Genomic DNA, 13,417 nt, shown 5'->3' on the forward strand with positions numbered 1-13,417 from the left:
ATTTTGTGGGAACGCGGTAGTGAATTCCACAGATTCAGAAACCAAATTGACCATTTGTAAGTCCATTGGACGAGGGACTGTCATCCCCAAAAAATAAAAACGATATACAAGTGAGGGAGTAATTGATCGATAGCGTCTGAAAGCCAAGTTTAAATTTTGATTTTTTTTCCACTGGGTGATTCACATTTATATCAAAAATAAAGTTGCTTGCTGGTAATCTTTTTCAGGAAAATTGGTATGAATCCGTAAATAGTTATTCACAATTGGTTGTATTCAGTGTGTGAGAATGCTGTAGATAATCTCTGAACAAAACTAATACTTAAGTGATTTGGCAGAAATAGATATAAATATATATATACTGTAAATGTCCAGAATAACCCTTCCAATTTAAGTTTAGCCATCCCAAACTTTTTTCCTGTGCCTTCAAGGAAAATTCCCCTCCATCAGAGGAATTAGCATTACTATTCCCAGTGTGACTGCAGACTGCACCTCCTCCTTTGACCCCTCCATTCGTGGTGAGCGTGGTTCCTCACAAATCTACTGCTGTCGTCTATCCGTTCGTCCAACACAGCCGATTCAGTCTAATTAAAACGAGCGCTTGCTGTGATCTAATCCTGTTTGAAGTGGAGATTGAGAGCCCGAGTGTTTCATTACGCTCCGTCACCTTTGATCCGAAACCATCAGGAGCGTTGGGGACACTTTTGAACGATATATTGTTTTCCCTTTTTAGTCCAAAGCAGAAAAATTAAAGTCAGGTGTGCAATGTTAGATAAATTGTACCATCTTTATACACGAAACATTGTGAAATTTGAAGTATTTCAAAAATATTCCTTAGCAGTGAGTCAATAGAGCAAAATTACGACTTGAATATCTCTGGACCAAAAAAAAAAAAAGATACGGAAAGCATCTTAGAGTGTAATAGAGTGAACTATTGAAAAACGTGCATTGTCTGCTGTTGTTTGACAGCATGTTTGAAATGGATGTTTTAATGTGAAGTAATGATGAGCTAGCACACTGGGGAGTGCGGTAATTGTGTTGTGTAGAGGGTCTTCGGGGCTTTAAATATGGCAAACACCTCTTTCTGAACGTAGCTGGCAAGTCAATGATCAGTTCCCTAGCTGGACACATTTCTATGCATTTTCACACTAGCACTCTATGACTCTGTAAATCACAATGGGCAACTGCATCTCAAATTCAGTAAGGACTTTTGATGTGTACAGATTATATAAAGTCATTCCGTCTCTCCTGTTAAATCTTACTCGTGTATATTTTGATTTAGATTGTTTTCTTCTCTCCCCGATCACATTTTTTCCAACCTTTAAAATCCAGCTGTACTGATGATGACGACCTCTGATCTTTTCTCTCTGTGTTCTGTACAAAGCGGCTGACTGTGACTCCATTCGTTTCCCATTCAATGTACAGATTCACGCAGGTCCAGTTCAACAAACAGATCAACAAACACTCCTTTTTAAGATATGAAAACAAAAACACACACTTGTCATTATCAACATCTTGTACCCCAAGCACATTGTGATCAATGCTTTCACCTCCACATAGCCATGTATTGTATGTTTCTTCATGTGATTGTTATTTATATAGAGAAAACACGCTTGTCATTTTACCCAACAATAAAAACTAGACCAAGAAAAACAAGTGTAATATTGTCTATTTCCTCATTAAAATGACCCTTTATTGTGTAGATGCAGGCACACAAACAAATCATGCATTTGCAACTTTCCTTTAAGAGATAAAGGCATGTTGACAATTATTATGCTACATGAACAAGGTCAAAACTCTGTTGGCCCTTTGGGTATGTTTATCTTACAGAGAAGCATGCAGGACAACACATGATTATAATTAGCAAACAAAGAAAATAAGATTGTGGGACTTGGAGGTCTGTGAACTGAAATAAAAACAGTCTGGAATACCTTTAAAACAAGGCAGTATGGGCTATTGTCACGTTATGTTAAATATGTTAAGAAAATGTTTTTTTTTCTTGAATGGAAAATATGATTTGGTCTTTTCAGAAAATGTGAATGAGATGAACATGATTCAACGTATGACTACTTGAAGGCTAAATGAGAAATATCAATAACTATCAAAGGTAAACTTCCTTTATATATATATATATATATATATATATATATAAATGGTGCAAAGGATGATTATGATAAAAGCAGGTCATTTATTCCATCCCATTATCCAAACCACTTCTCCTATTCAGGGTTGCGGGGGCGCTGGAGCCGATCCCAGCTGAAGGCAGAGTAAACTGGTCAGGTCACCAGTTTATTGCAGGACACACTTATAGAGAAAGACATTCACGCTCACATTCACACCTACGGGTCATTTTAGAGTCTCCAATTAACTTAAGCTGCGTGTCTTTGGACTGTGGGAGGAAGCCAGAGAACCTGGAGGGAACCCACGCTGCCACGGGGAGAACGTGCAAACTGCACACAGAAGGACCGCCTGGGATCCGGGATCGTGTTAGCCACAGTGCTATCCACTGCACCAGCATGCAGCCCCAGGTCTTTTATATTCTCCTTAACTCTATGTATTGATATACTTTAAAAAAAAAAGAATACCATGACAATATCTTAAATGTTATCATGGTATAGTGTGTCATTAAAAATTTGAAATGTTGGGAAAAATGTCTAAAACTCTTACAGTCTGCCAATAAATGTCACAAAAAGTCAGTGTATTGTAGTAAAAAAATATATATCCTAGATCATGAAAAACATAGTATAATACATCACAAAAAAAATCATGAAATAAGTTAAAGAATTATATCATAAAAAGGTGATCGTATAGCATATTGTAGTAAAAACTATAAATTACTAACTAAATATAATAATATAAAGTTTGTAGGAAAGAAAGTCATAAATAGAGATGTTTTTTTTAACTCATCGTAAAATGTCCTCGGAAAGTTATGGCATGCAATTAAAAAAGGCATTTAAATGCCATGTTATAGTGTTTCTTTAATAAGTCTAATACAAGTTGTATTAAAAGTTTATTATAAAGAAGGTTTAACAATGTAGTATTTCATAATAAATGTCATAACGGCTCATAAACATAGTATTAATTTCAATATCATAGTATAGAATGGTATAAAGTAAAACAATGGATGTCGTAAAAGTCATTAAAAAAAGCCTTTAGTACAGCATTAAAAAGTCAGGGTAAAGCTTGTTGAAAAAAGTCAAAACATATTGAAAAAAGGCCAAAATGAGCCAAAAACAGTTGGTAAAAGTATACACAGGTGAAATGACGATGTAATATAAAGTGACTGTGTCAAAGGCAGAGAGCTCAGGGATCCATCACTCGGGGTGAAGCTGTCTCTGGGCTTGTGTTGGACTGGATGCTGCGGGACCGTCTGCCAGGCGACAGCAGGCAGAACAGTTAGTGTCCGGGGTGATTGGGGTCCTTGAGTCTGTCGGCCGTCTTCCTCCACCGCTGGCTTTAAAGGTCTCCCATGGACAGCAGCTCTCTGTCCTGATGATGTGCAGTTTAACCACTCTGAGTGATGCAGCCGGTCACGATTCTCTTAATCGTGCACCTGTATAGTCCAGTTTGTCGTAAGAAAAGTCATTGAATACAAGGCCATGCAAAAGTTATTTAAAAAATGTCAATAAAAGTCATATAGTGCATGAAAAAAAATGACTATAGCACCTGCACAGTCATTTAGTTAAGGCCCACGTTTGCATACTACTACCTCAAAGTAGTTTGCAAAAATGCTATGAAATTCAATACTTTGGAAAATGTTTTGTATAATTTTTGTATACATTTTAAGCTCCCTAATTGTTGCTAAATTGATTCATCAGCCTTTTCTGTTAAAAAAAACTGTATTTTCCATAGACATGCCCTTTAACTACATCTGTCTTCTTTGGTAGAAATGTTTTTATGTAATTTGTAATTTAGTGTTCTTTATGAAATATTTTTAAATCAGTTCACCTATAAAAGCATATTTGCAATCAAATTGACATCCTTGAAAGACTAATTCAGTGTATCATCAATGAAATGCTATTCTCAAGGATATTTGTACAGGGGAGATTTTTCTGCTGAAAAAAGAAAACATGTTTGCATTACACCACCGCTAATACTTCCAGACAGGGTGGTATTTCCCCTCTGGGCTTATTCATTTTTAAATGTATGAAACTGCAGGTGGTGTCAGGTGTTTTGGATAAAATGATCCTACAAACTGCACAAGGCTGTATACTTATCTTTGAAATCCATGTGGAGAGGTACTTCCATCTAAACAACCCTTACATCAGATAAGCCCCTTCCACTGACGATGAGAACCCACCGCTTTCAGCCTCATTGATGACAAAGGAGAACATGATATCCCCTGTTTGTGTATTTACTATATGATGTGTCTCTGAGATAAGCTCTCCAGACTCAAACTACTCTTTTTGTAGTGAGTAGGATTGTTTTATCTGTCTGGGTAGGTTTCATATTGTTTAATTAATTGTTAATCTAATGTACAATCATATCTTCAATTCTTTGAAACCCAACACTTTTTTAAATAAATAATGAGAAGATAACAAAAGCTTGCATTTAAAAAGAAGAACTTAGTGGAAGTCAACTGTTAAATGTCCTGCGCCGTACACATTGTGGTCAAATTATTTTAAATAAATTATTTGATAATAATAATAATACAGAAAGAGTTCCCTATATATATACATATGTATATATATATATATATATATATATATATATATATATATATATATATATATATATATATATATATATACATACATACATAAGATATAAATATCTACTTTGGGATCTGCTTCCAACAATTATAATCAGTCATGCTATTTAATGGCCTTTATTTCTGATAAATATAAAATAAACACTTGTAGCAATTTATTTGGTAATATCTACTGTTATAAAAATATAATGACTTATTAATCAGATACTTGGTTAGTTTACAAAATGTCAGAAAACAGTAATAAGTGCTTAATAAGTTTTTAATTTGAATCTATTTTCTATCTAATTAATGTGACGTATTATTATTGTGCGTGAGTGCAATAGTGCGAAGAAAAACAGTTACAGAAATCAATAACTACAAGTCACACAATAGGACTTTTCAAAAATAATAATGAACGTATAAATGTGATCGCCTTTGCACCATAATACAATCTGAAAGCTAAACTGAGAGAGAAAGTATGCAAGCAATTGGTTGAGTCAAGTCTCAGTGAAGGAGGAAGTACTCAGTACTCAGTAGTACTCAGTACTCAGTAGTACTCAGTACTCAGTAGTAATCGTACGCTACATTAGTGGAATATTATCTCCGCCACGAAGATCATGAGACTGGTTGTGTGCGTGTGCATCTATAAGTGAGTGACTGTGCATCTGTGTGTCTGTCCGGTCTAACTGGATCATATTTTGGTCGCCCAATTATGGCTGCATGAACAAGGACCTTATCCGTTGTTCATTTTATAACATGATCATGTGTTTCATCATAATCTGATTAACTGCACACAAACTTAAGCCACCAGAAAAAAACGTAAGGGAATAAAAGTTGTACAGCCGTTTAAATGTGTGTGCATGATGTGCACATGGAAGCCCGCGATGCCAGTCGTTGTTACCCAGAGATCAACAGGAGCTGAGCTTTGGTGTGAACGTGTGCAGCCCGTCCTCCTGATCACCATGATCACCATCTCCCCCCTGCACTCCTGATAAACGCTCCCTAATGCATTCCTCCTCCCCACCACCGCTTCCAATTTTTATTCATCTCCCAGTCACACAGGCTGGTAGTTTATATTAATATTCTTCCTTACAGAATCTCGTTTAATAAAACAGCCATGTGAATAGAAACGAGGTCCTGGCAGTTCCTTAATTATCTATTGTCAGCCCTTTATCTTCTCCCGGGCTCACAGGAGGACCTCGGACCCCACCCCAGCACAGACTCGCCTTCATCAGGGGGATATAGCGCCGCGCGCTGTATTATTCCCTTCATAGGGCGGGCGGCATAATCACGCCGCGGGCTCCTTAATCATGTTGCCGGGGCCTGCCGACAGTACAACCTCTCTGCTCCATCCATACTGAGGCGCCTGATGACTGATTGAGGCCACTGGTTGTGCTGCACCTTGTGCCGGTTGTAGGCCCTCATCCTGCCTGCCCTCGCTCTCTCGCTCTCTCTCTGCCTCCAGAATAATCAGTGTTAACTTCTGCGTGGCTGTGGATGGTAGTAGTTGGAAAATTGACTCTCTCTCAGGGAGCGAGGCCTTCCTCTGGACTTGTCATGCAATATAGAAAGGTATATATATATAAAACATGGACTTTGGATAAATTACATAACCCTAACCCTAACGTCAAAAAAGAGTGTAAAAAAATCCATTACAACCCAACGTGATGGACCAACAATCCAAAACCCAAAGATATGAATTTACAACACAACAATAGTATAACCATGCTAACGTTAACATGCTCACAATAGCAATGCTAACATGCTGATGGGAGGCAGCTTTAACCCTAGAACATTAACGTTAAAAATAGTCACACTATCACTAACGTCGGGTGAATTTCACCCCTATATAATGTACCTGATAAAATATACTTCTCATCAAAAGATATTCAAATACAACACACGGCAAGTTGAAGTACTCTTCTTTTATTTTACCCTATAGAACTTCTCATTAAACGATAAACAGGTATCACGGGGAGACCCTAAAAAAGACTCAAAATCCAGTGAAAAATTAGGGAAACGTCATTAAAATAAAAAGATAAAAAATATAAATAAAGGAGCTACGAACTTGTTTTTTGGTCCACATGTTCCTCGGACTTGTGAGTCTTGTTCTGTGAAGGAAAAGTCTCCCCTTAATGTTAAAACCCATCCGGAAAAAATTGTCACACTATCACTAACGTATTATACTAACGTATACTAATGTTCGTACCAGTACCACATTTCAAAATCACAATTCTTCCTGCAGCCGTCGAGACATTTTCCTAAAAGCCATGAATGTCAATCTGGTGGAGATACTGGAGGAAAAAGTCAGTACCATCAAAGTGCAGAGTTGTCTTCACTTTTCAGACCGCTGTTGTCCGCCTGAACAGATGGAGTTTCAGGGCTTTTTTGCTTATTGAGCACTCCATCAGGGAGGTCAAGGATCTGGATGCCTGCCTGTGTAAATAACATAACTTTTTTAAAAGGTCATTGAGCAAATCCTTCCCATTTGAAGCTACCGGGTAATGCAGCCTGGAGCTGCATACAAATGATATGATAGCTTATTATCAATAAGACAAACAAACAATATGTATATTCATTTCTGTCGGATGTTTACATATGCAAAGTCATGGACATATGGAGATGGCAGCGGCCCAGAATGTGGATTATTAAGGTGCTGACAGCTGAAGCCTCGTCCCCTTTAGTCGTTCTATTGTCACGCTGAGCCGGTTGCCATGACATTGAGACCGAAGGACGCCCGTGGACTCTCAGCAGCGGCGGGGACGCAGGCAAAATCCTGTCATCCAGACACAGCCGACTGATCCCGCCCCGATAGCGCCCAGGTCGGCCATGACAGGAGCAACCGCCTCCGCTTAGCATGCACCTTGTCTGTGCTTTTGCTGTTCAGCGTGCTGCGAAAAGGCAGCTCCCCGAGGTTGACCCGAGAGGAAAAACGTCTCAAAGTTAAACTCGGAGGTCTTCCCCAACACCTTACCTGTCAGAGTACAGAGTATAACATCGGTGCTGTCAGAGCACACATTCACAGCACTGTGTTCATTTGTCTCGAGCCGTTCTGGCTTCAGCACATTTAAGCATGCAGCCTTTTTTATTCTCAACCTGAGCCCTGTGAGATCAATTAACTCCTAACCACGACTAACACAATCTGACTGTTTGCTTTTCCAAAAACCAGAAAGTGAAAGAAAATCCAATATAGCTGTGTTTGGTGTCTTTGAGGTGGGAATCAGCCGATTCAGCCCGTTCACGTCTCGTAAACATGATCGACGCTCAGGATGCTACGTAACATTCACTCTAGCTGGAAAAGGCAAACAATTGGTTCCAGCTTCTCAAATGTGAATATTTGAGAAGATATCATAATAATATTTTTTTTCATTCTCTTCTATGATAATAAACGTAATAGCTTTGTGTTTTGGACTAATGAACATTTTAAAAGTCACCGTGGGCTAATTAATCGAGGATATATAATCTAAAGAGCAATCCATGATGAAAATGATTAATGAAAGTTATTTGCAGCCCTGTTTTAATAAGAGCAAGGCAATATTTAGACAACTTTCTACACAACCTGTTCAGAGGCTTGGTATCGGTCCTGAATGTGTCTGTACTGTTTGAGTATCACTGACTGTTGAACATTCTTTGGGCTTTTTCGATTGACGGACTATGGGTTTATGTTCATAATCCCTAAAATGAGTAATCTGCACAATAAATATTTGCACAAAAAGTCAGAAATCCTTTGGTCACTGGTTTCGAAGAATTTCAGATGATCCCCAGTCCTACTGCTAAATATTCTATTTTGATTTTGAATAATATTCATTGAATGTATTGCAGTTGATCAACAGTGTTGGGGGTAACGAGTTACAAAGTAACGGATTACAGAAACAATATTACTATTATAGGTAACGAAATAAAGTAACGCATTACACTCAAAATATTGGTATCTACACTACTTTACTAGACCTCAGGAACGCGCTTTCCTGCGTTACCCAAGATATTTTTACCAGTCCGAAAAGTTCTCTTTTAGTGGCGCGCGAGTCACACGACACTTCCTGCATGAACAGTAGCAACAAGCTGCTAGCTAGCGCTGCTGCTGCTACTGCCCGCGACCCCTCTGCCCAAGTCGGGTGTCGAGCCTGGTCCCGCTACCTTCGGTGGTTTTCGGGGAGCTAGCGGAAGTTAACGGAGAGCTAGCGGAAGTTAACAGAGAGCTAGCGGAAGTTAGCGGGGAAGTGACGGAGCGCTAGCAGGAGCCCCAGCTGGCTACAGCGGGGAGCTAACGGGGACTCTGACCGAAGGTAGTAGCGGCTCGTAACCCGACGTTTACGGTAGATTGTTCATGCAGGAAGTGTCGTGTGACTCAAGCGATTATTATGATTGGATATTAATTAATAATAATAAATTATTATTGAAAATGTATCTTTGCAGTTAATTTGGACATTTACTTAAAAAAATGGAAAGTAAAGTAACTAGTAGTGAAGTTACTTTTCAAATGCAGTAACTAGTAAAGTAATCTAGTTACAATTTTCAGAAGTAACTAGTAACGTGTAACTAGTTACTTTTTCTGAGTAACTACCCCAACACTGTTGATCAATTACTTGTTTATTGATCAACCATTTGTTTCAGCTTTGATGTATTGTGTGTGTGTGTGTGTGTGTGTGTGTGTGTGTGTGTGTGTGTGTGTGTGTGTGTGTGTGTGTGTGTGTGTGTCAATCTAACCAACGCCCCCCTCAATACCCTACTACACTACTACTGGGTAGCAATATGAATTTGGAGATCATCTCTACTTAAAAAATGCAGCAGTGTCTCTACACAAAACCACATGTATGATTCCTTCAGTACATCTTCAGGGTTTGGCCAGAGACAGACAGCAAGATCCAGAACAACCTCAAATTAAAACAGTAATTCTTGCTTGTGTAACATCTGTCCTGACTCCTTTGAACACGGAGCCCTTTGAACAGTCAGAAAGTTAGCCCTGCAGTTCCATCTCAAAATTTCCCCAAACAGCGGTGTGTTCAGGATCTGGAGCCCTTAAAAAAAGCGTGAAATAATCATCACATTTCTGTAAGCAAGCTCTGCAGCATATTCAAAAGCCAAATGACTGCAATGTGGTTCTGTATCTCATCGCTGCAGACGTCTGACTACACTGGCAGTGATATCCAGCTGGGATGTTTGAGGGGAATAAGGTTGATGTATGTTAGCTGTTGGTACACTGCTAAGAATCATGATTTGTTTGCTTGGATGTTTTTAGGCGACGTCTTTGATGTTCGAATTTCGGTGGAAGTGCAACTCTTTTGTTTATTCAGCCAGGGAGGATTATTGATGCTCATGCTAATGATCTAACTCTTAAGTTTTCATTTTTATTTTACACATCAATGATGTTTTGCAAAAAAAAATAAAAAAGATCAGTTTTTTAAAGATATGTTTCTTGACACGCATTGATAAAAGTTTAACTGAAAATGTTCACACTTTTTGTGGAAGAAAAGATTAACTAAAAAAGATCTTGCAGCAGGTTTAGTCTTTTTCTTCTGATATTATTCAATTTCCCCCCCAAAAAAGGTGCTACTGTTTTTGGATGTGTTTTGAGGAGACAGCAGCTCATGCTTCAGGCCTTTTGGGTGGGTGCTTCCTCCACATGCACACGCAGCGCTATGCATATGTTTTTGTTGCAAATGTGTGTCTCACTCGAAAAGCAAAAGTTAGTTCGTTCAATCTTGAGATGCATCGGCTATCGGTCTGACGACGGACACGCCTCTGGGAACAGGGGCATATATTCCTGGGATAAACCACCACGATATACGGGCCTAGAGTTCCTTTTTTCCCCGTGTGCTGCTCAGTGTTTACAGTCCAATAAGCAACATGGGATACGAGACGGGAACAGAAGTTGAGAGAAGAAGTGTACGACCAGATTGGAAAAAGCCAGAAAACAAGCTAATTTCAGACCAATAAAAAGCTAAATCAATGTCAGATGGTAACCACATCGTGAATGCCTCCAACACAGAGAAAATCGCCAAATTGGCAACAAGTCATTGTAATTGAAGTCAATTGAAGCACTATCAAATAAGTCAACAAGTCAAAACAAGAAGAGTATATTCAGATTTATTGGCAAAAATGGCTTCATAAATAACTGAATGAACTGCCCTGGATCAATTATTTTTGACATAAATTATCCATCATCGATCTGACTGACTGTCCATCTGGACACACCAGTTTTCAGACCACACTGTGGGACATTGGGGAAAACATCTGGCAGAGTGCCACGTCAGACATGGCGGTGTAACGCGCTGCAACATGTTCCGTTTCAAGCCTTCCTCCTTTCCATGCAGGCCGTGAAAAACCTCTGAAACGTTGTTCACCGCTTCACAAATCATGGAAGGTTCTCCATCCTTAGATGCCTCTCTCCACTAGAGCAGGAGGTCCATCTTCACGCCCAGGCGCCCCGGCTGAATCGGGGGCCCGCCGGCCAGCCGGTCGTCATTAGGAGGATTTACTTCTCGCTGCCGAGCGGAGGAGAGCCAGATGCGGCGCCCGTCTCCCAGGTTGCCTGAACACAGCGAGACGCATCCTGCACCGGGGGGAACGCGTTCTACGGAGCAGCTCTATCACTGTCAGGAGGACACGCCGCACAGCTCGCTCCAGCTTGACGGCTCTGAGCCAAAGAGCCAGCTGTTGAGAGAGGAAGGCTGAGTGCACGGAGAAGAAGGAGGCCTGTGGTTTCTGATGCTGAGAGGGACTCATCCAATATGTAAAGGGAGGTAACTGTTTTGGAAAGCACTTTAGACTGCGTTTCATGTATGAAAAGATGCAATATGAAGAAAGTGTATTCCTAATACTTTTAACGTTAAAAAGCTTTTTTTTTGTTGCTGATATGTCTTACAAGCAATACAGTAAAAATCTGTTAAAATAATTAAATTGTGCAGTATAACTGTGCATAATCAAGAATGGTATTTAAATTCATTCATTAATATGTAAGCATTTTAATGTAGCTAGACGGGGTGGAGCTACGTGTTGAATTTGTTATCATGATGTCACTATGTATTGTGATATTATATTGTTTCTGCAACATTTATTGAGAGATAAATTGTTCTGCCTAATCCAGAGAAAGAGGTGCATCATCACGTCAAAGGCAGGTTGGGGTTATCTTGAGAAAACTAGTGCTAGATTGTGGAGGATGCTTGATTTTTTTTAAATCATCAAAGAAAGCATAACAGCAAGAAAGTCTTCCAAATCTGCAGAATAAATTGATTGGAAAATAAATTGATTACAGTCCTGCGACAGCTGCCGATACTAGATTTTGTTTTTTTTATTTGTATTTTATTTTGCTAGGGCATTTGTTAATGTTTGCTGTCAGGATGGGATGAGAATTTCAACAAAAATATAAAAAAGATTTTTGAAAAAGATTACCAACACTGCCTTCAGAAGAAATATACCTCATGTGCTAATAATTCTACGTTGTACTTCCTGCTGTCTGTACACCTCGGATCACTTTCTTTTGACAGCAACTTGGAAAGCATTTACAGAATTGAAGTCGGGACTTTTCCAATCAATTTAAGTAAACGCCATGCATCTATTAACTGATAATCAGTGTGAATGTTAATTAGTCACAATTCTAATCATGTGGCTCGACAGTTGAAACGTGATCATTGTGACAACTGTATTATAATATAAGTCATGTTTTATTGTGCTGTCTTTATATGTTTCTTTGACATGAGCTCAGCTTTTTCCCCAAATACCAGATCATTGTGTCGTGATCTTAGAATGAACAACTTTCCCTCAAACTGTGTGCGTCTGATTCTCAATGTATTATGTTGCCTCTCATTATCAGCATGTGAGACAATAACAAAACAACAACTGGAAGAAACTGGGACATAACTCAAGACCATAACTTTGTACGTTACTTTAATTCGAAGAAGTTTCCGCCCACTCCTTTTATTTTTTCGAGGGAAAGTTAAAGTGTCCTGTTGCTTCTCAAAAAGAAAAGGTAGGCCTCTCTAACCCGGGGAGGTCAACTCTCATTCATGCAGTAAGTTCTTATAAAACTAGTCGTCAACAGCGCCGAGAGTCTCAGTGTGGATCGATTATGAAATGTCGTGACTGGATGAACACGACTTCTTGATTTTTTGGAAGAAAGTTCTACATGTTGCAGCAGAATCATTTCAGTAATGTAATAAATAAAATAACATGTGGTTTTTCACTGGCAACTAAGTGTTTTTCTTTTTTAATTACACAGTATGTTGTAAGACAAATATATGGAAGCCCATTTCCGTCAGTAAAAGAGAACAAATTATGAGATAGAAAATCATAATTATGAGATAAGAAAGTCGAAATTATGACTTTACATACATCAAGTTTCATAAATAAACTAGGGCTGTCACAACCACAAAGTTCTTGTTCTTTAAAAAAGTTGCAATGGGAAGAAGATATCTAGTCTCTAATCACAACGTCAGCACAATATCCATGTATTGCCTTTAAAAAAACATAACGTGAATAATACATGCACTCTCACAGCTAGGCTGCCATTCACAATCTACCTGCCAGTGACAGCCGATGAAATAACATCCAGATTAAGGATGTCACATCAATATTAAACAAATAAAAAGATGCTCGCCCGGCCCTATGCTGCTGTAACTGAAACAACATGTCATAATGTGGTGTCATAAAGCTTGTTCATACACGGCTTGCCTCGGGGATTCTGCCTGCAGCTGCATGCGAAACCGTTTGTCACAGAAATTAAAACTAAAT

Source organism: Taurulus bubalis, assembly GCF_910589615.1.
Source record: "Taurulus bubalis genome assembly, chromosome: 13".
Taxonomy (NCBI): Eukaryota; Metazoa; Chordata; class Actinopteri; order Perciformes; family Cottidae; genus Taurulus; species Taurulus bubalis.